At 40.3% G+C, this 22,191-nt stretch overlaps 1 long non-coding RNA gene across 2 annotated transcripts in view; it reads left to right on the top strand.

Moving 5' to 3' along the window:
* The first annotated feature begins 3,555 nt into the window (after nt 1–3,555).
* LOC135971816 (uncharacterized) overlaps nt 3,556–22,191 on the top strand; it is a 221,288-nt gene continuing 202,652 nt past the window's right edge. For both annotated transcript variants that reach the window (XR_012415005.1, XR_010588086.2), the window contains exon 1: nt 3,556–3,665. This is a non-coding gene — a long non-coding RNA (uncharacterized lncRNA). The remainder of the gene's footprint in view (nt 3,666–22,191) is intronic.

Genomic DNA, 22,191 nt, shown 5'->3' with positions numbered 1-22,191 from the left:
CAAATCAAAATGATCTCAGTATTTGAGGCACAGTAGTTGGGGATAGGGGGTGGCGGTGAAGGGCTCTTGAGAAAAACAGATGTTGGGGAAAGAATGTTGTGATCCTCTCTCAGTCCTCAATAGCTGTGTGGCCAAGGCAAGGCAGCTGGCTATCTTCAGTGGGCAAAACACCAACTCCTCATCCACACAATGGGCCTAAGGACTGCCCTGCAGAGGCTTGTTGTGTTGGCCAATGGTAACATAGCATATGTGGAAGCATTAAATTAATTGGAAGATTCACTATTATTGGATAATAATTGGTAGGAATATATTGGCTAGTTGTCCTGTAGAATGTATGACAATTCTGGGATTGTCTAATGTTTGTCCTGTGCAATATCATGTGTCTTGTTCTTCTACTCCTTGTATGTTCTGAAATCTGGAAGTAAGAGCAAAGGCTTGATTAAATTCTGGTGAAATATTTTTGACAATATTTTGGATACCTAATTACCTTTCAACTTAAAATGATAAGAATAGGTAATACTTATTCACGGATTAATTTATTCAGGGATTTTTACACCCTCAATGTGCTGCAATCCATAATGCTTTCAACTATCTGTTTGAGGTAGGTACTAGTGGTGTTATTCCCATTTTACAGAAGAGGAAGCTGAGGTGCAGAAAAGATAAGTAACTTGCTCAAAATTGCACAGCTAATAAATGACAGACATGGCTCCAAGACTGTGGTCCTTAACCATTCTGCCGTGAATGAATACTTCCTGGAGAAATCTGTAATAGACATCTACATCATTTGATTTCCATAGCACATATTTGAGTTTTTAATTTGGACTTCTAGAGAGCAGAAAAACATTGGAGGTGATGTTTTAGGCAATAAGATGACTACAACAAATGAATGTTTCCATCCAAGATAGAGGCTATTCATATCTGTGTGGGGGGTGTGTGTGTGTGTGTGTGTGTGTGTGTGTGTGTGTGTGTGCGCGCGCGCGCGCTATAGTCGCTATCTCTAGTGAGGAGTACCTGGAGAGACGGGACTACCTGCCTAGAAAAGCAGAGCGGATGCTTTGTGTCATATGCTGTGACTTGGAAGACCCAAATGTGGCCTGCCCATCATGGGGAAGAACTCTCACTTGGGGCAGTATAGCCCAGTGTTTTACACACACGCTGTCTGCTGAAGGCATGGAGCTGAATGGAGCTCTGCGGATTGACTTGCATTTTATGTTAAGAGAATTTTTCTAGGGTAGTGTTAAGTGTGTGAACTTGAGAGCAAGGCTGCCTGTATTTGTAAGTGACACACGCAAAGCTTGGTGCATGGCAATCACTCAGTAAAGGCCAGCTGTTGTTATTGGGATGAATGGCTTTCTTAGCTCAAAAGTGGGTTACGAAGAGAATCTTTGGGCTCTTCTCTGGAGATTAATAAAACCAAGAAACACTGGGTCAGAGTTCTTAATGAGGGTTCTAATACCACCTGCTGGGTGTCTAGGTGGGATGTGGAGTATTCATAACAATGAGTAGAAATTCCCCTCCCTCAGCCCCCCCACACGTGTTACACCTGTGTCTTGGGACAAGCTGGTGTTAATCCCCACTATCCCTGCCAAACAACGAGTGTCTTTGAAGTACCACTTCCTGTGGATCCTTCCTGCTGTGCAGCTCAGTGTCTTCAAAAGAGCTTTGAAGTCCCACTGACCCAGCTTGAATCCCAATCTCCCCATAGAGGAGCTGTGTGACTTTGGGCAAATTACCCAGCTTTTCTGAGCTTCATCTTCTCATCTGTAAAAAAAGAGACAATACCTATCTGATGGGTCATTGTGAGCTCTTAGAACCAGTAATATATGAAACACAGTTCCTAGACCACCGGAGGCTCCCTCCTGTGGCCACCCTGCCAAGACCACTGAGAGCATCTGGGAGGTACCTGGGGGGCATGGAAGTCATCTTTAGTGCTGTCTTTATGATCAGAATGGGGACCTCAAAACAGTGAATTTTAAAATCTACTTTTTTTCAATCTGCTAAATGCCCCCCGCCAACCCCAAATAGAAATAAGCAAAATAACGGGAGCATTGTGAATTACTGAACTAGATGATTGCAGTAAAGGCATAATTTATTCTTAGAGTAAAATGTTTATCCTTTTCATCCTAAAACATGTAAGATTGATCTTTTTAAAAAACAGTCCATCTAGAGTAGTCAAATTTATAGAGACATAAAGTAGAATGGTGGTTGCCAGGGGCTGACGGAAGCGGGGAATAGGGAGTTATGGCTTAATGGTTATGGAGTTTCAGTTAATGAAAAGAGATGTATGGATGGACACTGGTGATGGTAGCACAACTGTGTGAATGCACTTAATGCCATTGAACTATACACTTAAAGCTGTTTAAAATGGTAAGTTTTAGGTTGTGTGTATTTTACTGCAATTAAAAAAAGAAAACTTAAATGTTCAAAACATGAATGCGTGCAATCTTAGTTTCCTCAAGCCTCTGAGTCCTGACAAGGAGGCTAGAATGAAGGCACATCTGGCACCGTGTTCTAGATTCTAAAAGCAAGAGTCCTTTTCAGAGGCAGCATCCCTGTGTGTGGTCCTCAGCCGCCCGCTGTGGCCAGTGATGGGGCATTCCCAGGATCTGGACACTTTTGTTTCGTTTCTAAACCTGAGCCCCCTGAAAGGAAGGAACCTGTTTGTTGAGGACTCTGTTAAAATCAGGTTGGGGAGAATTTTCTGGGAAATAGCTTCATAAATTGTGTGTAGATACAAAACTAACAGGCACATGAAAGATTTGTATTTTGAAAACAAAACCCCAGTGGGATTCTCTCAGCAGAAAATGAAAAGGTCTTCTTAACATTCAGTTGAACTATTAGAGCCATTTTTGCTGTTGCAAGCACTAATGCAGGTATGACCACTGCCACAGCCCCAGATTGCAGCACAGCAAATTAGCAAGGTTTTAACTTGGCTGCAAATATCAAGCTGGCTGCTTGTCATTATGCAAAAGGAATGGGGCTGGGAGGGGGACCGGCACCTAGCGGCAAAGCACATTATAATTGTTTAAGCAGGCCCCACAAGTCATGCATTTCAATTATTTGTTCAAAGCAGCCTGCAATTAGGAGTTGCAAACAAGGCTTTTGAATGCAAAGTCAGACAATTAAAATGTTTCATGAGTGCATTAGAGAAAGAAGTTCTGAATTAGCACTTTGAATACACAAGACCTCTTTTTCTAATCTCTAGTCCCTTTCACTCTTTGAAAAAAAGAGAGAGTGAGAGAAAGACATTTTGGGCTGTGATGGAGGTGATTTGGGTGTTTACTTATTTATATCAAATGCCTGACTAATCCAGGGAAGATTGAACCATCCTAATCAGCCCCTCATACATTTCAATGTCTCTTGTTACTTGCCAGTCCTTGTCGAAGCATAATGGCCCAGGTGCCAAACCCATCACCCAAGGGGGTCGTAAATCACTTTAAACATCTCTCCTCCTTCTTCCCTCACCACTCCCCATTCTTTCCTTTGAAGGAGCGGGTCTATTTGAACCAGTGATTTGTGACTTTCCAGTATTTAGGGCACAACCCCGAGCTGGTTGCACTAACACACAGGCTGGGGAAAACGAGTACACTGGCCAGTGTTGGGATCAGGGAGGAGAGATTCTGTGTGTTCTGGGGGTGCCGATGAGCAGAAGCTGGCTGCTCTGGGTAAGCATGAAAAAGACACTAACCTGCCTTATTTCTTTGAAGGAAGATCTGCTGTTAAACTCCTTCCCCTCCCCCACCTACTTCCCCACCCACACATTCCCTTCCCCAGTCCACAAATGCCCTACTGATATTAAATTTTATTTTATGATGTATTGTATTTTAGGACCCGTTTAAAATTTTGATCAGAGGAGATACTTTGAGGAGAGGGGGGGTGTATCAAACATAGGGGGAAAAGTAAACATTCCTCCTTCAACCTTTTTCCCTGTTAAATTGTGAGGCTTCCTAAAAAGCATTATTTGTATGAGGCATCAACCATTATTACAAAGTAAGTGACTGCAACCCAAAGCACTTTATGCTATTATTCAGTATGTGTGATTAACCAGGACAATCCTGACAATTTAAGGTGGAAATTGCTAACGTGTCAGTTAATGTGTGCCTGTGTGCATGCATGCCTAATTTGAGAGCATGGTGGCTAGTAGCCTTAATTTATCATTTCCTGACTGTAGCTAATTTATGAAAGATGATTTAAGTAATCCTATTTATCCTCTTTTATAAAGAAAACACATTTTAAAAATTATCTAGTTGAGGTAGGGAAAAGTTCTTTGAAAGAAAACCCTCTAATATGGGAAATAAATATGCAAAATATGGATATTGTGAATCTTATGCAATTATTTTCTAATTACTTTGCCTCCAAGCAATCATTCAGGGTTCAGAACACTGTTAAAATACCAAGTATCTGATAGGATTGATGAGCCTTTATGTGATCAATACATTTTATCAGTTGGAAATTTTAACGTTTTTCTGTGGGAAACATTTCTATAGGCCTACCTAAAAATAAGTTGTTTTTCCAGTTACCCCTAAGGATGCTGTCATGATAAGCATTAAAATAATATCATTTTAATGCCTGAGATATGTAAGTACAACAAAATAGTTTTTTTTTAGTTGGCACAGTTTTTAATATCTTGCTTTTTTTTTTTTTTTTATTTTAACAACCCTTACATTTTAAATCATCTTTTAAAGGCCCAAAGTGATAAACTGAATCATTCTAGATTGATTAGGTTTTTGTCACCTATTACGTTAGTTTTGCTGATCTGTTTTTGAAAGTAGTAAGTGCCATTTAAAAAAAGACTTATTTAAAAATCAAAATAGCTGTACATTCTTTACCATAGGCTTGTCTAAGGTAGTTTACAATAGAAAGGGGAGGGGAAGGAAGGCAGCTGTGAGGGAAGCTCTGCATAAAATCCCACTTAGGTGCAACCTGAGTCTCCTCCCCAGAACAACCTTTATTTAAAAACATCTGTCCTGAATGGAGAGCTTTAGTCTGCAGGAAAGACTCAATAAAATAACTGATAGCCAAGCCTCAAGTCAAACCACTGGAAACTGACAAATAAGAAACTGTATTTGATTTGGCGAGTTCTGGATTGCTTCACAACTTTTGGGTCTGCTCATTTATTTACTCATTAGTTTTATGAGTGTTAGTTCTACAGCTGGACTCTTTTTCTCTAAAGAGGTAATTTGATCAGAGGGTGTGCCTACAAGTTGTACCAACATAACAGGTGTTAAACCCTAAACAGTCTGAAAACTAGCTCTCAGACTTTCTTAAGTTGACTCAGGGAGAGGAAAAAAGAAACAAGAAAAAGAAAAATACCCTGAAAACATTTCTCTCCCAGACTACTGTCACAAATAGGTATTCCTCCGGGGGTGACTAAAAGCAGTTGCTCCTGTAATAAGAAAGAGAGAGAGAAAAGACTGTCCAAGTTCTGCTCTTCTAGAACTTGGAGGCTTAGGGTCTCCAATGTCTGACAGGTAACCTGGAAGATGCAGCCAACGTTTCAGGAGGCAGCCAAGGAGAATCGAAGCTGCTTATCCCCACGTTACTCCCGTTCATATTGCACATTTTATTCCAATCCATTTCACAATCAAGAGGTAGTGGGAGCCTTGCCACTGAAATGCCACCATTTCTGGGACCCAGGGCTGGAAGCCAACCAGCCCTTTGGATATCTCAGTAGGAGGCAGAGAGAAATTTCTGCTGAAGGACACCAGTACAAATGCCTTTTATGCGAGGGGACATGGGAATACTTCAAATTATCTACCTTCAAAAGCTGAGTGTTTGAGTCGCTACCCAAGAACGGATTCCTGAGTCTGTGAAATGGAAAAACAAAGGTGTTCAGGGCTGGGTAACAGGACGGAGGCTTTTCCCAGCTGTAGAATTCAAGGATGATGAAAGGGAGATGCAATAGAATGTAAAACAAATTGTTCACTGGAGAGTGGAAAATACAGATTTGAAAGTTAAGTGTCTGGAACAAGAGAGATATGAGTCACTGGAATTTACAAGTTACTATAGGAAACAAAGATAAAGAGATCATGAGAGAAGTAGTAACGCAGGTAGCAAAATGGCATTTCGTTAACTGCAAAACTAGATGATGGCAGAAACCATTCATCAATTCGGGAAGGAGGTAGTAATTATGGAAGACAACAGCAGATAATAGCATTGACAGAGGGACCTACAGGAACAAAACGGGGTGTTTGGCAATTATGCCAAATGGGAGCACAGATTTTTCTTCCCCTTCAACATGGTAAATCAGGGAAAATTAGGTCTGGAGGGCACTCAGTTTCTAGTAGGGAATAGAAGAAAGCTTGGTTTTCCAAGGGGCAATGGTATTCCAGCTACAGGGAAACTGCTTTTCTCTGTACCAAATAGCAGGGCTTCTTATGTGAAGGTCAAAAACACATTTGGCATTTTGAATTTTTGTGTGTGGATGCAAAATATGTGTGAGGAAAAGTGTATAAACACCCCAACAGCTGCCATCATCAAGTCAAGAACTAGGACACTGCCAGCCCCCCAGTGTATCCTTCCCAACCACAAATCCTGCGTCCCCCAGAGGTACTATCCCAACTTTAATTCTAACAATTCCCTTGTTTTTCCCTATTCTTTTGTGATCTCTGTGTGCTTCTCTAAACAACATAGCTTAGTTTTGTCTGTTTTTGAGTTGTGTATATTTATGTACATGTAGACAGAAATGTAGCCACAGTCTTCTTTCAAGTCTAGCTTCTTCTCAACATTATTTTTGTTACATTCATCCTTGTTGGGTGTAGGTGTAGTTTGTTCACTTGCATTGCCAAATCACATCCCAATGTACAAATGTATCACAATGTATCTATTCTTTTGTTTCTGGGCATTTTGGCTTGTGCCAGAGATTAATAGAGAATCACCATTCCTGTGTTCTGCCAGGCACCTCTTGTTCCTGGGCACATCTGGATGGCTTTGCCAGCCTTCTTTCAGTAAGGTATGACAATGGGGTCTGGCCTGCCCACACACACCTCCCACGTATGATTTTCCATGATCTTCCCCACCCCCTCCCCCGCGTGCAGACTAGAGGTGACTTCTGGGTGACCTTGGAAACCACGTGTAGAAGACTGGAAAGCCACAGGATACAAAAAAATCTGGGTTCCCGAATCACCAGTAGGATGAGGGTTGCCCAGGATAACACCCTGATTGGGAGCATCCACATTGGCCTGATATAGGAGTGGGAAATAAACGATTTTATCACATCAAATGAATCAGCCAGCTTCACCTTAACTAATATGGAGTTGTTCCAGTGTGGGCTATTAAAAACGATGCTGCTATGAAGTCTTGAATACGTATCTTGCTGTACATAAGTCCATGATTCTAAAGGGTATGAACTCAGGAGTGGAGTTGCTGGATCAAAGACTCTGCATATCTCCAACTTTATGAGATGATGCTGATCTCCTTCCAAAATGTACTGCTTCCAGTTTATACTCTCACCAGCAGGGATAAGAGTTCTGTGCTCTGCACCCTCATCAATACTTGGTATTGTCTGAATTGTTTACTTGTGCCAGTAGGAAGAGAGTGGTTTGTCACAGTGGCATACAATTTGCATTTCCTTGACAACTGAGATTGCTTACACTTTCATGTGTTTATTAACCATTTGGATTTCCCCTTATATAAGGTCCCTGCCCAAGTCTTTTTTTTTTTTTGAGACGGAGTCTCGCTCTGTCACCCAGGCTGGAGTGCGGTGGCCGCATCTCAGCTCACTGCAAGCTCCGCCTCCCGGGTCTATGCCATTCTCCTGCCTCAGCCTCCCGAGTAGCTGGGACTACAGGTGCCCGCCACCTCGCCCGGCTAGTTTTTTGTATTTTTTAGTAGAGACGGGGTTTCACCGTATTAGCCAGGCTGGTCTCGATCTCCTGACCTTGTGATCCGCCCGTCTCGGCCTCCCAAAGTGCTGGGATTACAGGCTTGAGCCACCGCGCCCGGCCTGCCCAAGTCTTTTGCCAGATTTTTTCTTGAATTATCTTTCTACTGGTGTGTCAGATTTTAAAAAATATATTCTGAACACTAGGCCCTCATTAATTATATGTGTTGGCTATTAGCTTCACCCATTCTATGGCAAAAATTGTCTTTCCGCTTTTCAAATGCTGTCTTTGGTAAACATAGTTTAGATGTAAAATTTATCAATTTTTAATTTAAGATTAGTATTTTTTTACTATCTTAAGAAATCCTTCTCATAAATATTTTCCTATATTCTAAAATCTTTATAGCTCTGTTTTTTTACATTTAGTTTTAAAATCCATCCACAATTATTATTTGCATATTATATGAGATAGGGGTTTAATTTCAGTTTCTCCCAAGTGATTCCCAATTTTTCTAGCATCATTAATTGAAAAATGTGTGCTTTTCCCACTACTCTGCTTTGCTACCTTTGTCAAATACCAAGTGTTTATATATATAAGAGTCTGTTTTAGGGCTTTCCATTTTGTTCAAGTGGTCTACTTGTTTATTTCTGCACCAATTCCACAATATCTTGATTGTCATAGCTTTATAATGTCTTGGAATCTGGTATAGCAAGACCCCCCAAGATTTCTTTTTCAAAAATGTCTCAGGTTTTAGAAGCGTTTTGCATTTCCACATGAATTTTACGATCATCTTGAATTACTCCAAAACAAACTATTGAGATTTGAACTGTGATTCCATTAAATCTATAAGTAAATTTGGGACAAATTAGCAACTTTATTGAATTGGCATGTTCCTCCAAACATGTAAATCTTTATTAATATCTCTCAGTTGATTTTTACACATTGATTTTGGATCTAGAAACACCCCAAATTCATGTTAATTCTAATAATTTATCTGTAGATTTTTAAAAATTTCTGTTTATACAACCATGTTATACATGAATAAAGACAGATTCATTTCTTCCTTTTCAATTCTTATAACTCCTATTTCTTTTTTTGTGCTATATTGTCTAGGACCTCCAGAACAAAGTTGAATGAAAATAGTCATAGTAAGCATCCTCATCTAGTTCTTGATCTTAAAAGGAATGCTTTTAATATTTTACAATTAAGTATTTTATTTGCTGTAAGATTTTAATACATATTCCTTTTCAGATTAAGGAATTTCACTTCTAATTCTGGTTTACTAAAAATTACTTTAATTATTAAATGTTAAGCTTATATACTGGTATAATCCCCACTTGATCATAATATATTATTATCCTCTTCAATTATTATTGGATTTTGCTCTCAAATAGTTTTTTAAGGATTTTTTGCATTGCCATTCATGTGTGAAATTGGCCTATGACTTACCTGGTCCTTGTGAGGTTTTAGAATCTAACTTATACTAGTTTCTTATGAGCTGGGGGTGTCCTCACTTTTCCTATTCTCTGGAGGCTTGTGTAAAAAATAACTGTGTTTTATGTTTATTAGAACTTGATTCAGATACTAATGTTTTATTTATTGGATGATTTTTTTTTTTTTGAGGTGGAGCCTCACTCTGTCGCCCAGGCTGGAGTACAGTGGGGCAATCTCTGCTCACTTCAACATCTGCCTCCTAAGTTCAGGCAATTCTCCTGCCTCAGCCTCCCAATATTGGATGATTTTTTTTAAAAACTATTAGTTCAATTTATGATTTTATGACCAATCAACTTTTCTATTTATTTTTGAGTCAAACTTTTCCAAGAATGTCTCCATTTAATGTAAATCATTAAAACATATAGTCAGAAAGTAGTTTATAATATCCTCATTCTCTGTTAATCTTTTTTTTTTTTTTTTTTTAAGTCTCACTCTGTCTCCCAGGCTGGAGTGCAGTGGCACAATCTTGGCTCACTGCAACCTCCACCTCCTGGGTTCAAGCAATTCTTCTGCCTCAGCCTCTTGAATAGCTGGGCTTACAGGCACCCGCAACCATGACTGGCTAATTTTTGTATTTTTAGTAGAGACAAGGTTTTGCCATTTTGGGCAGGCTGGTCTTGAACTCCTGAACTCAAGCGATCCACCCACATCAGCCTCCCAAAGTGCTGGGACTACAGGCATGAGCCACCACACCTGGCCATATGTCCCTTTTTTTCATTCCTCATATTACTTATTTGTGCCTTTCTTTTTCTTGATCAGTCTCAGCTGTGGCTTGTCAATTTTATTAACCTTTTCAAACAACCAACTCTTGTTGTTTGTTAATCTTCTAGATTGTGTATGTCTTTTCTAGTTCATAAATTGTCACTTTTCTTTATTAATTCCTTCCTGTTGCTTTCTTTGAATTTGATTTGCTATTATTTTACATTTTTAGGGCTATTAGAAGGAAATAATAGTGGCATCATTTGTTCTCTTGTGGGTTGAGAAGAGATGAAGTCCTGCCCAGCATGAACTCTCATTAGAAGTTGTACGAAAGGCAGACTCGTAAGTGCCAGCATTGGATAATTCAGATGACATTTATTTTTAGGCTTAGAACAGAATACAGTTCTCCCACTACAGTTTACGAGCCTGGTTGTTGATAACTGCTATTGTAAGAAAATTTTGAAATTAAGAATTAAAAATCTTGGGACTTATGGGGAAAAATATGACTAGAGAGCCAAGAGAGAAAGCACCTCTATAAAAGCCCACTAAATAGTCACGTATTCACTAAACTAAAAGAAGAGATACGACACCTTCAACAAAGGCAATCTCAATGACGTCTTACATTTTTCAACTAGTAATAATGAAATTGTATCATTGGTTTCCAGTGATCATTTCTTGTTCTATAGAATTTCTTTTCAGTTTCAGTAGAAGACTTGTAAATTCATTGTGTGTGTGTGTGTCTGTGTGTGTGTGTATTCACAGGTATGCATACTAAGCAGTCTTTTTGCTTGAGTCTCATACTTCTCTTAATGCCCTAAGCTTTTCTGAATTTAATGTTCAGGAATTATTAAGTTCACCCTTCAACAATTGTTCTTATATTTATCACTCCAGAGATATTATTGGAATACATTTAAAAGCCCTTCCTGCCTGCCTGCCCGCCTTTTCTTCCTTTCTTTTTTCCTCTCTTTCTTCCTTCTTTCCTCCCACAAAGACCTATTGAATGCCTGCTGCTTACTCTTCAGGCCTTGTTCAAGGAATACAGCAATGAACAAAAGAGAAAAAAATCCAGCTCTTAGGTGGCTTATAAATCTGGTGGGACTAGACAAACAGTAACCAAGGTAAATAAATAAAATATGAATGTCAGATGGTAGTAAGTGCTATGCAGAAACACAAATCAGGTGAAGGGGGCAGAGAGTGCCAGGGAGTGGAAACTGGAATTTAGGGAAGTTTGCAATTTAGATAGCGTAACCAAGGAAGATCTCACTGGGAAGCTGAAATTTGAATAAAGACTTGAAGAGGAATGAGGAAGGAGCCATGTGGCTCTGGGGAGGCCAAGGTGAAGAATATTCCAGGCAAAGAGAACAAGTACCAATGCCAGGCCCTAAGTCCTTGTAGGCCATGGTAAAGCTTTTAGTTTAAGGAAAATGGGAAGCCAAGGGAAGATTATAAACAGCCAAGTGACATGATATGGCTTATTCTCCAAAAGTTTTACTCTGACTGTTGTATTGATAATTTTTGTATTTTAGTAGATGGGGTTTTACCATGTTGGCCAGGCTGGGTCCCAAACTCCTGCCCTCAAGAGATCTGCCAGCCTTGGCCTCTCAAAGTACTGGGATTACAGGTATGAGCCACCGCACCTAGCCTATTTTTTTTTTTTTTTTTTTTGAGACAAGGTCTCCTCTCTCTGTCACCCAGGCTGGAATCCAATGGCACAATCACAGCTTACTGAAGCCTCGACCTCCCAGGGCCCAATTGATCCTCCTACCTCAGCCTCCCAAGTAGCTGGAACTACAGGTGTGTGCCACCATGCCTGGCTAATTTTTGTATTTTTTGTAGTGATGGGGTTTTGCCATATTGCCCAAGCTGGTTTTGAACTCGAGCTCAAGCCATCCACCCACCTTGGCCCCACAAAGTTCTGGAATTACAGGTGTGAGTCACTGCACCCTGCTGAGATACATGTTTAAAAAGAGAGGGGACAAGCTTTGATGGATCAGATGAGGAACATGGAGCAAAGTATGAGGTCCAGGATTGCTCTATAATTTTTGGCCTGAAAAGCTAAAAGAGTAAAGTGCTATTTATAGAAAGGGGGGAAGCTGCAGAAAGAGCAGGTTTGGAAGAGCAGATCGGGAGTTCAGTATTGGATATACTAAATTTGAGAAGTGTGTAAGACAACCAAATGAGGCAACTGGATATTTAAATCCAAACTGAGGTGCAAGGTAGGCTGTCATTGTTAATTTGGGTATTATAAGCATATAGATATTTTGTAAGACTTTATCATGAAAAATATTCTTTCCTTCTTCATCACTGACTTTATCTCACAATTTTCCCCTTTTTTCTAATTATCCTAAATAAGAACAACTTTGCTCTCCTGAAAATAAAATTCTTCCACTTTGACAAATAAGAAATAGTTCAAACATTCACACTGAACTAGGATTTCTTAAAAAAAAAATAAAATTCCCCATAAAAATAGAAATACAAATTTAAAGAGTAAAACAGCAAGACAGACATGTAATTGTTAATCTACAGAGCCATTACAAACTTAAGTCAATAACATCTGGAACAAGAAGTTAGAAACACTAAACCCTTAGGCTAATTTGGTGCCATCTCTCTAATTTCAACTTAATGTCAAGTCCTGCTAAACCTAAATGATGCTTTTTTTTTTTTTTTTTTTGAGATGGAGTCTCGCATGCAGTGGCGCGATCTCAGCTCACTGCAGCCTCTGCCTCCTGGGTTCAAGCAATTCTCCTGCCTCAGCCTCCCGAGTAGCTGAGACTACAGGCATGCACTGCCACACCCGGCTAATTTTTTGTATTTTTAGTAGAGATGGGGTTTCACCATGTTGGCCAGGATGGTCTTGATCTCCTGGCATCATGATCCACCCGCCTCAGCCTCCGAAAGTATTGGGATTACAGGCGTGAACCGCTGCGCCCTGCCAATGATGCTTTTGTATTTTACTTCAAGAGGAGCCTTTACAGTCTCTCATGGAAGTTACTCATAGTTTTTGTGCCAATTCCCTTTCTATGGTCTGTAATGGCCAAGGCTACCTAATTCAACTGTGGGATTTAAAAAGCCTTTAGTTCTTCTCCCTCACTATTTGCACTGTAACTTCTGTTCTTAGCTTCCTCTAAGTACATGCTTTCAGATAAAGCTCCCCTTGCCATTCTCTAATTCTCTTTCCTGCTATTGGCCACACTAGAAAGTCACAGAAAAGACTAAAGTACTTTCCACTTTCCTCACCTACTTAATGATGCAGCAGTGATAGTCTTTCATTCAGGAGTCAAATCTGAAAAATATCAATAAAATACGTTTTTATTCTTTCTTCTCTATCTCAGTATTGTATTTGCCTTTCTACCCATCTCTCCACCCTTCTATTTATCCATCTATTCATGCATCCCTCTATCTACTCACTCATCTATTTCATAACAACCCAAGGTTCTGTATAGTTTTCAAACTGCTTTTATTGTGATCATCTCACAGCAATGTACTGGAGGAAGGAAGAAAAATTCCATATTTATGTAGCCTAGGCCCAATGGACATAAACAGAAAACTTATGTATTTCTACCCATTCTCCCTCTAATGTAGCCATCTCTCCTTTCAAATGCCCCTGATCCACAGCATATCCAATCTAGTTCTTTTTTCTGTGTAACATAGAATGTTTTTGCATTCTAGTCATGGCCACTAGCAGCTTCATAGAATTTACTACTTTATCTCTTCGCCCAAAATCGTACCCCCAAATCCACTTCTTAGGACTTATGACTTTGCAGTTACTAAAGTCTTTCATGCAATCTTTAATAAAGAAATTGAGAAAAACTGGAATCCTGTGTTAATGTTGGGGATTCCTATTTCCTCTCTCTCAAAACCTTTCCATGATAAGTCTCTTGTTTCTTCCTTTTGTCCCATTTATGGGTAAGTGTGTCATTCATCATGCCAAGGCTAGTTCCTCCCCCTGTATTTTTGAGCCCACACCTACTCACCTCTCCTGAGATCTTACCTCCTACCTCTTCTGAGACTTGCCTTTCTTGTATCTTGTATGTCTCCTTCTCTGCTAGCTCCTTTCCTGTGGTCTTCAACACATTCAGGCATCTTGAACTGTAACAAATAGTTTAGCTTCTCTGTTGTTTCCTACCAGGATCCCCATTGCTGCCACACATATTCCCTGTTTCTTCAACTTGCCCACCATCTTCTCACTCCTTAGCATTTTGCGGTTTGATTCATATCCACACCACTGTCCTGACTGCTCCTTTACAGATTATCTGGGACAAAGTGCAATGGCCTTTTCTTGAGCTGTATTATTTTAAACTGTTCTCTGTAGCATTTTAACACAAGCATTTAACACAAAGTTTGACAAAGGAGCTGTTGACAATTGAAGTGGGTTTTTGGTAAAGAACAGCTACTACTTGGAGAATACTTGGTTTACTTACCTTGATCTTGTCCTAGTCTTATAGGTCAAGAAACTGGAGTTTTCCCATACATCCAGAGATGAAAATACCCTTGTGATATGGTTTGGCTCTGTGTCCCCACCCAAATCTCACCTCAAATTGTAATCCCCATGTGTCAAGTGAGGGACTTAGAGGGAAGTGATTGGATCATGGGAGTGGTCTCCTCCCATGCTCTTCTCGTGATAGTGAGTTCTTACAAGATCTGATGGTTTTGTAATTGGTGGTTTCCACTCCTCTCTCTTGCCTGCCACCATGTAAGATGTGCCTGTTTCCCATTCTGCCATGATTGTAAATTTCCTGAGGCCTCCCCAGCCATGCAGAACTGTGAGTCAATTAAGCCTCTTTCCTTTATAAATTACCCAGTCTTGGGTATTTCTTTATAGTAGTGTGAGAATGGACTCATATACCTTGAGAATATGATGACACTCATTGAACTCCCAAGTGGCATGGAGAGCCAAATTTTTAACACAATGGTAGGCAATTTCCTGGTCTTAAGCAGGAAAAGCATCCTGCAAAGCTTGATTATTGTCACCATGTGCCTTGTTAGCTGCAATGTGCTGCAGTGGAATAGAAAGGCTGCAGAATTAACTAGCTCTAGACTTGAATTTGAGTCCACATCAATTGGCAAGTTGTTTAATTTTGGAAACATGTTTAGCCTCTCTAGCCCTCAGTTTCTGTATCTGTAAAAAATAAGTATATTACCTATTTGGGGGTATTGTTGTAAAATTTATCAATATGTCATAGTAATATCACATAAAAGATGCCTAGTGTGATCACCACCATCACCAACAGACACTGGAACACTCAGATGTGCCAGACATGGTAGCTGATTAGGTTATAAACTGTGACCAGTGCACTATCCCTGTGCATATCAAATCTTCAGTGTTGTGGGGGTGGCAGAGATAAACAGCCAAATGCACCGTAGGAATTTGCATGAAGGTATGTCAAAGGTATTGTGCATGCACAGAAGGAGTACTGCTTATCTACTTAGAGTTTTCCTGTCATCTTTGTTGGATTGGACCAACTCATGGCATTCTCCACATCTCAGGTTCAATGTCACACTTTCCCTGACACATTTGGTTGCCATGTGCCCTTGCACTTACCATTTTGTGGCATTCATCACAGAGATAATGACTTACTAATGTGTGTTTCAGACTCATAACGTCATGGAGCCAAGGACTATCTCTGCTATGTTCCTTGCTGTATCCTCACGCCTAGTGCCGTGCCTGGCACATTGCAGGGGTTTAAGACATATCTGGGTAGCTGAATCAAGAACTATAAGGGGTTTGGTGGGGTTGCGTGAGGGAGTAGTTGAGAAAATGAAAAGACTCTAGGGGTGAGATAATGAAGAGCCTTTTTTGATAAAGAGTTTGGACTTCAAATAGCAGAGAATGGTGAACTATTGAAATATTTTATTTTTATTTTTTTGAGACGGGCTCTGGCTCTGTCATCCAGCTCACCATAGCCTCAACCTACTGGGCTCAAGCAATCCTCCCGTATCAGCCGTTGGTGTAGCTGGGGCTACAAGCTCACACCACCACACCCAGCTAATTTTTAAAAAAGTTTTTGTAGAAATAAGGTCTCACTATATTGCCCAGTCTGGTCTTGAACTCCCGGGCTCAAGCGATCCTCCCTTGACCTCCCAAAGTGCTGGGATAACAGGCACAAGCCACTCCCTCAGCCTATTGAGAGATGTTAAACAAGGGATATAATCAGGTTGGAGCTTAGAAAGTTCATTCTGGCAGCAGTATAGTATATTATGGGGTGTATGTGATGGGGTGGGGGGATGAGAGACAGTCAAGAGTTTTAGTTAGGAGGCTCTTGCTCAAGACCAGGTGAGAAATCACGAGGACTCAAATGAAAGCAATAGCAGTGGGGATGGAGCAAGCTGTTTGAGGGTCAGAATTAATGTGACTTAGTGAACAAGTAGATGTGAGAAGAAAGGAAGAAGAATAATTCTAGATTGATTTCCAAGTTTCTACCTTGTATGATGGGTATTGGAACCCATTATACTTGAAAGATGAGCTTTGGCATCAGACAGCTTGGATGTGACATCAGGCATCATTCGCCTTAGTTTTTCCATCTGTAATAAAAATTTCAATTGCTCCCTTGGGGGTTGGTGTGATATGAAATGTCTGTCACTGAGCAGAGATAACATTTCAGTTTGTCCATGTGTTCCCATCCCTGTAATTGAGCCTTGGCTAAAAGAATAAAAATAGATTCAATGGAGAAGACAGAGAACTTGGATTTGCAAACTTTAAGTTTTAGACATCTTTGTGGTACTCACCTTTTGAATACACAATAAAAGATCTTTTTTTTTTTTTTTTTTTTTTTTTTTTGAGATGGAGTCTCGCTCTGTCGCCCAGGCTGGAGTGCAGTGGCCGGATCTCAGCTCACTGCAAGCTCCGCCTCCCGGGTTCCCGCCATTCTCCTGCCTCAGCCTCCCGAGTAGCTGGGACTACAGGCGCCCGCCACCTCGCCCGGCTAGTTTTTTGTATTTTTTTAGTAGAGACGGGGTTTCACCGTGTTAGCCAGGATGGTCTCGATCTCCCGACCTCGTGATCCGCCCGTCTCGGCCTCCCAAAGTGCTGGGATTACAGGCTTGAGCCACCGCGCCCGGCCAATAAAAGATCTTAAAACTAAAACTGAGGCTAACAACATTGTAAACTTTTATAGTTCTTGTAAGAGATTTTCCATATAAGAAGCCACACATTCCCCCGCCAACCCCCCAACCCCGTAGATTTTGCAACCTATTACGGACCAAACAAGTTGAAACATGTTTGCCCTGTGGACCATTGGAAAGAGCATAGACTTTGAAATCAAATCTGACAGAGGGGAATGTCTACTTCTGACTCAGATTTCTCATTAAAGAATGGAATTGATGGTTGGTGTCACTCAGGCTGGTGTGTGATTAAGATACCTCCCAGTGGAAAACCTACCAGTGTGCTTGAATTATATAGTCACTCAGTAAATATACATTTCTTTCCCTCAAAGTTCCAAATCACAACAAAAATATTATTTAAGAAAAATTTTAAAGAGCCACTTAAACTCCACTGGACTGACCTGCAGTCAGTACACCTGCTTTCAGCCAAAAGTCCACTTCCTACAACTACGCTACTTGACAAAAAGTGTTTATAATTATCATACATGTAGGCCAAAGGTAATATAAGATATGGAATCAAAGGCCAACTCAGTAACATTTGGGGCAAATTAGAATACTAAAATAAAAATGCATGTTAGACTTTAAATTCAATATGAAGAGTTAAGATAAAAAATGTAATTCAGTTATTTCTCAGTTATCCAGAAAATAGTTTGTCACGGTTCCTTACAACTCCCCAGAACTTTGCATAGTTAAGATTAGAGAGAAAAATCTGTATTAATTTGCTTTGGTGCTAGTTTCGCTTGGTGACATCATCTCTAAAGTCATCCTAATCACGAGGGTGAACAACTTTGCAGAAGACATTGCTTTTCTAGCAGGGCAAGAGGAGAATAAGTGTCTTTTAAGAGCCTCCAAGCTTTTAATTTGTAAAGTTGAGAACTGTTAGCAATATTTAATCTTTAGCAATCAGTTCCTGTTTTAGTGCACAGTAACAAAGGGGTTGGCTGTTTGTTCATGAACTTTTTGCAAGCTTAAATTCCTATGATAAAAGTCAAATTAAACAATAGATGCTACTCAAGGATACAGTTTTTTAAAAAGAGACAAAAATGTAAACATTTTTATAATGAGATCTCTAGTATTTTCACTGATGTCCACTGTAAGCAAATATTTTGGAGTATATTACAAATAATTTAGGTTATGGTGAGCCCAGGAGTTCAAGACCAGACTGGGCAATAAAAAGGTTAGAACTCTTTTCTTTAGAGGAGGAATTCCAGGCAGAATTTGGCATTTCCTCTGTCAAATTAGTCTGATTCCAAAGCCCATGCTCTTTCTAATATATCACAGGTTAAATCTGTTTAAACAAGTTCTCTTCAAAAAAGGTTTCAAAAGTCTGCACAAATGTGTGTGTGTCTGTGTAATGGGATGGAAGCCCACGAAATCCAAATAGTTCTTTTTATGAACAGATGAAATTCAGTAACCTTGAGGAAAAGAAATAGTGTTTTTCAAAAGTTTAAATTTAGCTTTAAAAATAGATTATGATTTCTGTGAAAAGACCTTGGTTTGCAATGGGATAAATGGCCTAATTTTCTTGCTCTTGTTAGTAACATGATATTTTGCCTGCCATTCTATGAACTGACATGATCCTGACATAAGAGAATAATTGTGAGTTAATGAAAGATTCTCTAAAACTAAAGCTGGCAATTTTATTACAAATGGTTGATTTAGAGGAGGTGTCAGAAATGGATGATATAATTTGACTTTATTTGTAATATTAACAACTATAGTTGAACAACTTTAATGTAATCAGAAAAGTCAATATATTATTACATCACCATGATCTCACTCCTTCTACGTCACTAGAGTTTACTTTCTTTATAACCAGATGACTACTTTTGGTTGGCCTAGGACTATCCTGGCTTTAACACTATAAGTTTCCCTCAGTCCCAACCAAATAGGGATGGCTAGTCACCCTATACATAACTGTAGATATAAAGTAGTTAGTGGCTGGACATGGTGGCTCATGCCTGTAATCCCAGCACTATGGGAGGCTGAAGAGGAAGGATCACTTGAGCCCAGAGTGTGAGACTAGCCTAGGCAACATAGTGAGACTTTGTCTCTACAAAAAATGAAAAATTAGGGAAGCATGGTGGTGTGTATCTGTTATCCCAGCTACTCAGGAGGCTGAAGTGGGAGGATTGTTTGAACCCAGAAGCCTGAGGATGCAGTGAGCTATGATAGTGCTACTGAACTCTAGCCTGGGTAACAGAGGGAGACCTGTCTCTAAATAAATAAATAAATAAAGTAGTCAATGCCTCCTTGAAAGCATTTAGCATATTACTCCAAAACTCTTTTTTTGTAAAGAATGACGTGCAGTTTTTTTTTTTTAGTGAGGGAGCGGTATTAAAATATTTGTCATTTGAATTTAGTGGTGTATATCAAAATAGATGGTATAACATTTTCTTTTCAAATCTCAATATTCCTGATTTTGAATCGGGCAACACTGTATTGATCTGCCTCCATGAGTCTCCCTCCCCCAACCATTGTTTTTATGACCTCAATTTCTTGTGAGGCATAGCCCCAGGATGTAGACTGAACAAAGCAACCAAGATGGGCAGGTCCTTGAACTGCTTTGTTCACAGAATGAGAAAACCAACATCATAGTCAGTTCGTCTTTAATTCTCTGCAAGACTTGCTGCACCTCATTAAACCTGAGACCTCGTAAGCAACAAGCTTAGACTAGGCACTAAAGGGATCTCAATTTGGCAAGAAATGGCCAAATCACTCTTGCTGGTGAATTCCAACTTCTCAAATTAAGACCCTTTCCCTGCTACATGTTTACTCTGAGTTCCAGCAGCAATATCCTCTCCAATTGCGGGTTACTTTGCTCCGGAGCAGGTCCTTGGTAGGCATTCTATTCAACACAGTAGCGCTGGAAGTCACAGTGAGGTTTATGGTTCAACACTGCTGATTTGCCCTGTTCTTCCCAGTTGCTGGAGCAGCCGCAAGGGGCAAAAGGTGACCAGGTCACTTCTACTCCACCTGCTTCTGTTGTTGTTTCTTTTAAATCCTCTTAAGTGGACTTTTAAGTGTGAACTTTGCAACCATGTCCTGGCTAAAGAACAACCTCAGAGGCAGCTGCAGCTTGTTCAAAGAGATGGGCTGGTGGGAATCCCAGACTCTCCTGATTTCTGTTCACAAACTCTCACTAATCTGGCAACCAGGTGGTTAATGCCAGTGTTGGCCGCATGGACACACAAGTGTCTTTCTTGCCCAAAGTCTGCAGGAGGTCAGCAGCTGGAAACACTGAAGTCTGAATTTCTCACATCCAGGTATAAATGGGGAAGTCAAAAATTTCTCCTTGTTTTCCACTTAAAATGCTGAAGAAGAGATAAACTTTAGAAGTCAGCTAGCCAGAATGGCAGAAGTTGCCTATAAGCCCAAAGAGTTTGCATGAATTGTCTATTGGTGTGTCACAAATGACCCTTTTGTAGTGAAAACTGGAATCATGTGATAGTAATAAGCAAGGACAGTGGAGCCAATCTGCCCGGGTTCAGTCCCTAGCTCCCTTCACTTAGTGTGGCCTTAGATGAGGTATTGATCTCTCTCTGCACTTCAGTTTTTCCATCTGTCAAATAGGAACAACAAGAGTACATACCTCAGAGGGTTATTTTGAAGACAAAATGAATTAGTATTTGTAAAGTACATAGAACAGCACTGGACACAAAATAAGAGCTGTATATTTTTTAGTTAGTAGTACAGTAACAAACCTAGCACTTTATCAAATAACCTGATATGGGTCTCAGTTCTTGAGATAACATCTGTAAGGTTGACCATTATTATTATTATTTGAGACATGGTCTCACTCTGTTACCCAAGCTGCAGTGCGGTCGCGCAATCACGGCTCACCGCAGCCTCGACCTCCCGGACTCAGTTGATCCTCCCAGCTCAGTCTCCTGGGTAGCTGGGACCACAGGTCTATGCTGATAAATTTTATGAAAACCAGTGGAGTTGATGTTATCATTATCCCTATTCCACAGAGAAGAAAACTAAAGCTCAGTCAGGCTGAATACGATGCCCAACATCACCAGTTGGTAAATGACAGGGCTGGGACTCACACCCGGGTGTTTCTGACTCCAGAGCCCATAGATTTGAGCCCTCTGCTTTCTGACTTATATAAGGCAGCTTTCTCTCATCTAGGTGACTAGTTCTTGCATCAAAGTTCCTCCTGAAGACCAGTTACCTGATTATGAGCGTCAGTAGGTTAAGTCACATTGTCCAAAGACTCCCAAGTTGTGCAAGCTCTGCATTTGTACTTGGGACATTTTTTTCATGACTAGCACACATTTCTTTAGGAAGGGATGGCTGGAGCTGCTTCTGCTACAGAAAGAACCCAGCATGGACCAGCTTCTTCTCACTCAAGCTCTGAAAGTCTGAAACAGGCATCCAAGCTACCTCCAAGAGAACCAGAGAGGACAGCAACTTAAGCCCTAAGGAGCCTTTGTTCTTCAGAGGCAGCGGGGCACAGTGGAAAGATTATAGATTGAGAGCCTGAGAGAGCTTAGTTCTTAGTAATTGTGAGGCCTTCTGTTATCAGTCCACCTTCTCTAAGCCCCAGGTTCCTCCCTTGTAAAATGAGGGTCATGGTCTCCATTTTGAGGGGTTATGTGAGCATTAAATAAGCAACTGGAGCTGCACTTTCAGGATCCAAATTTTGACTCCCCTACTTATTATATGTGTGACCTTGGGCAAGATACATCAGCTCTCTGAGTCTGTTACCTCATTGGCAAATGGGGTTAAAGAACTCCAACTCCATCAGTTCTTCTGAGCACTCCCTTTTTGTTCTCTTCTTTTAACTCACTTACATGTGGGCTATGATGGAGAACTCAGATATTTTTAGCTTTAATATAGAAGAAGGAAGTTCTTCAAGAGGAAGGTCTTTGTTGTGTGGTGAAAGCGTATTTAGCTCTGGGGCATGGAAGCAGAGATTGCACCTGAATTATTCATTTTTGGATCCTAGGATCCAGCAGAGTATCCCACACAGATACCAACAAACATTTTAGAAGTGAGTGACTGAATACTAGTACCTGTAACCATTTTCATTTTTCATGTATCTATCCTAATCATGACCTGCCTTCAG

The sequence above is a fragment of the Macaca fascicularis genome, chromosome 7 (genome assembly GCF_037993035.2).
Source record: "Macaca fascicularis isolate 582-1 chromosome 7, T2T-MFA8v1.1".
NCBI classification, from domain to species: Eukaryota; Metazoa; Chordata; class Mammalia; order Primates; family Cercopithecidae; genus Macaca; species Macaca fascicularis.
This window is presented reverse-complemented; position numbering and strand designations above follow the sequence as displayed.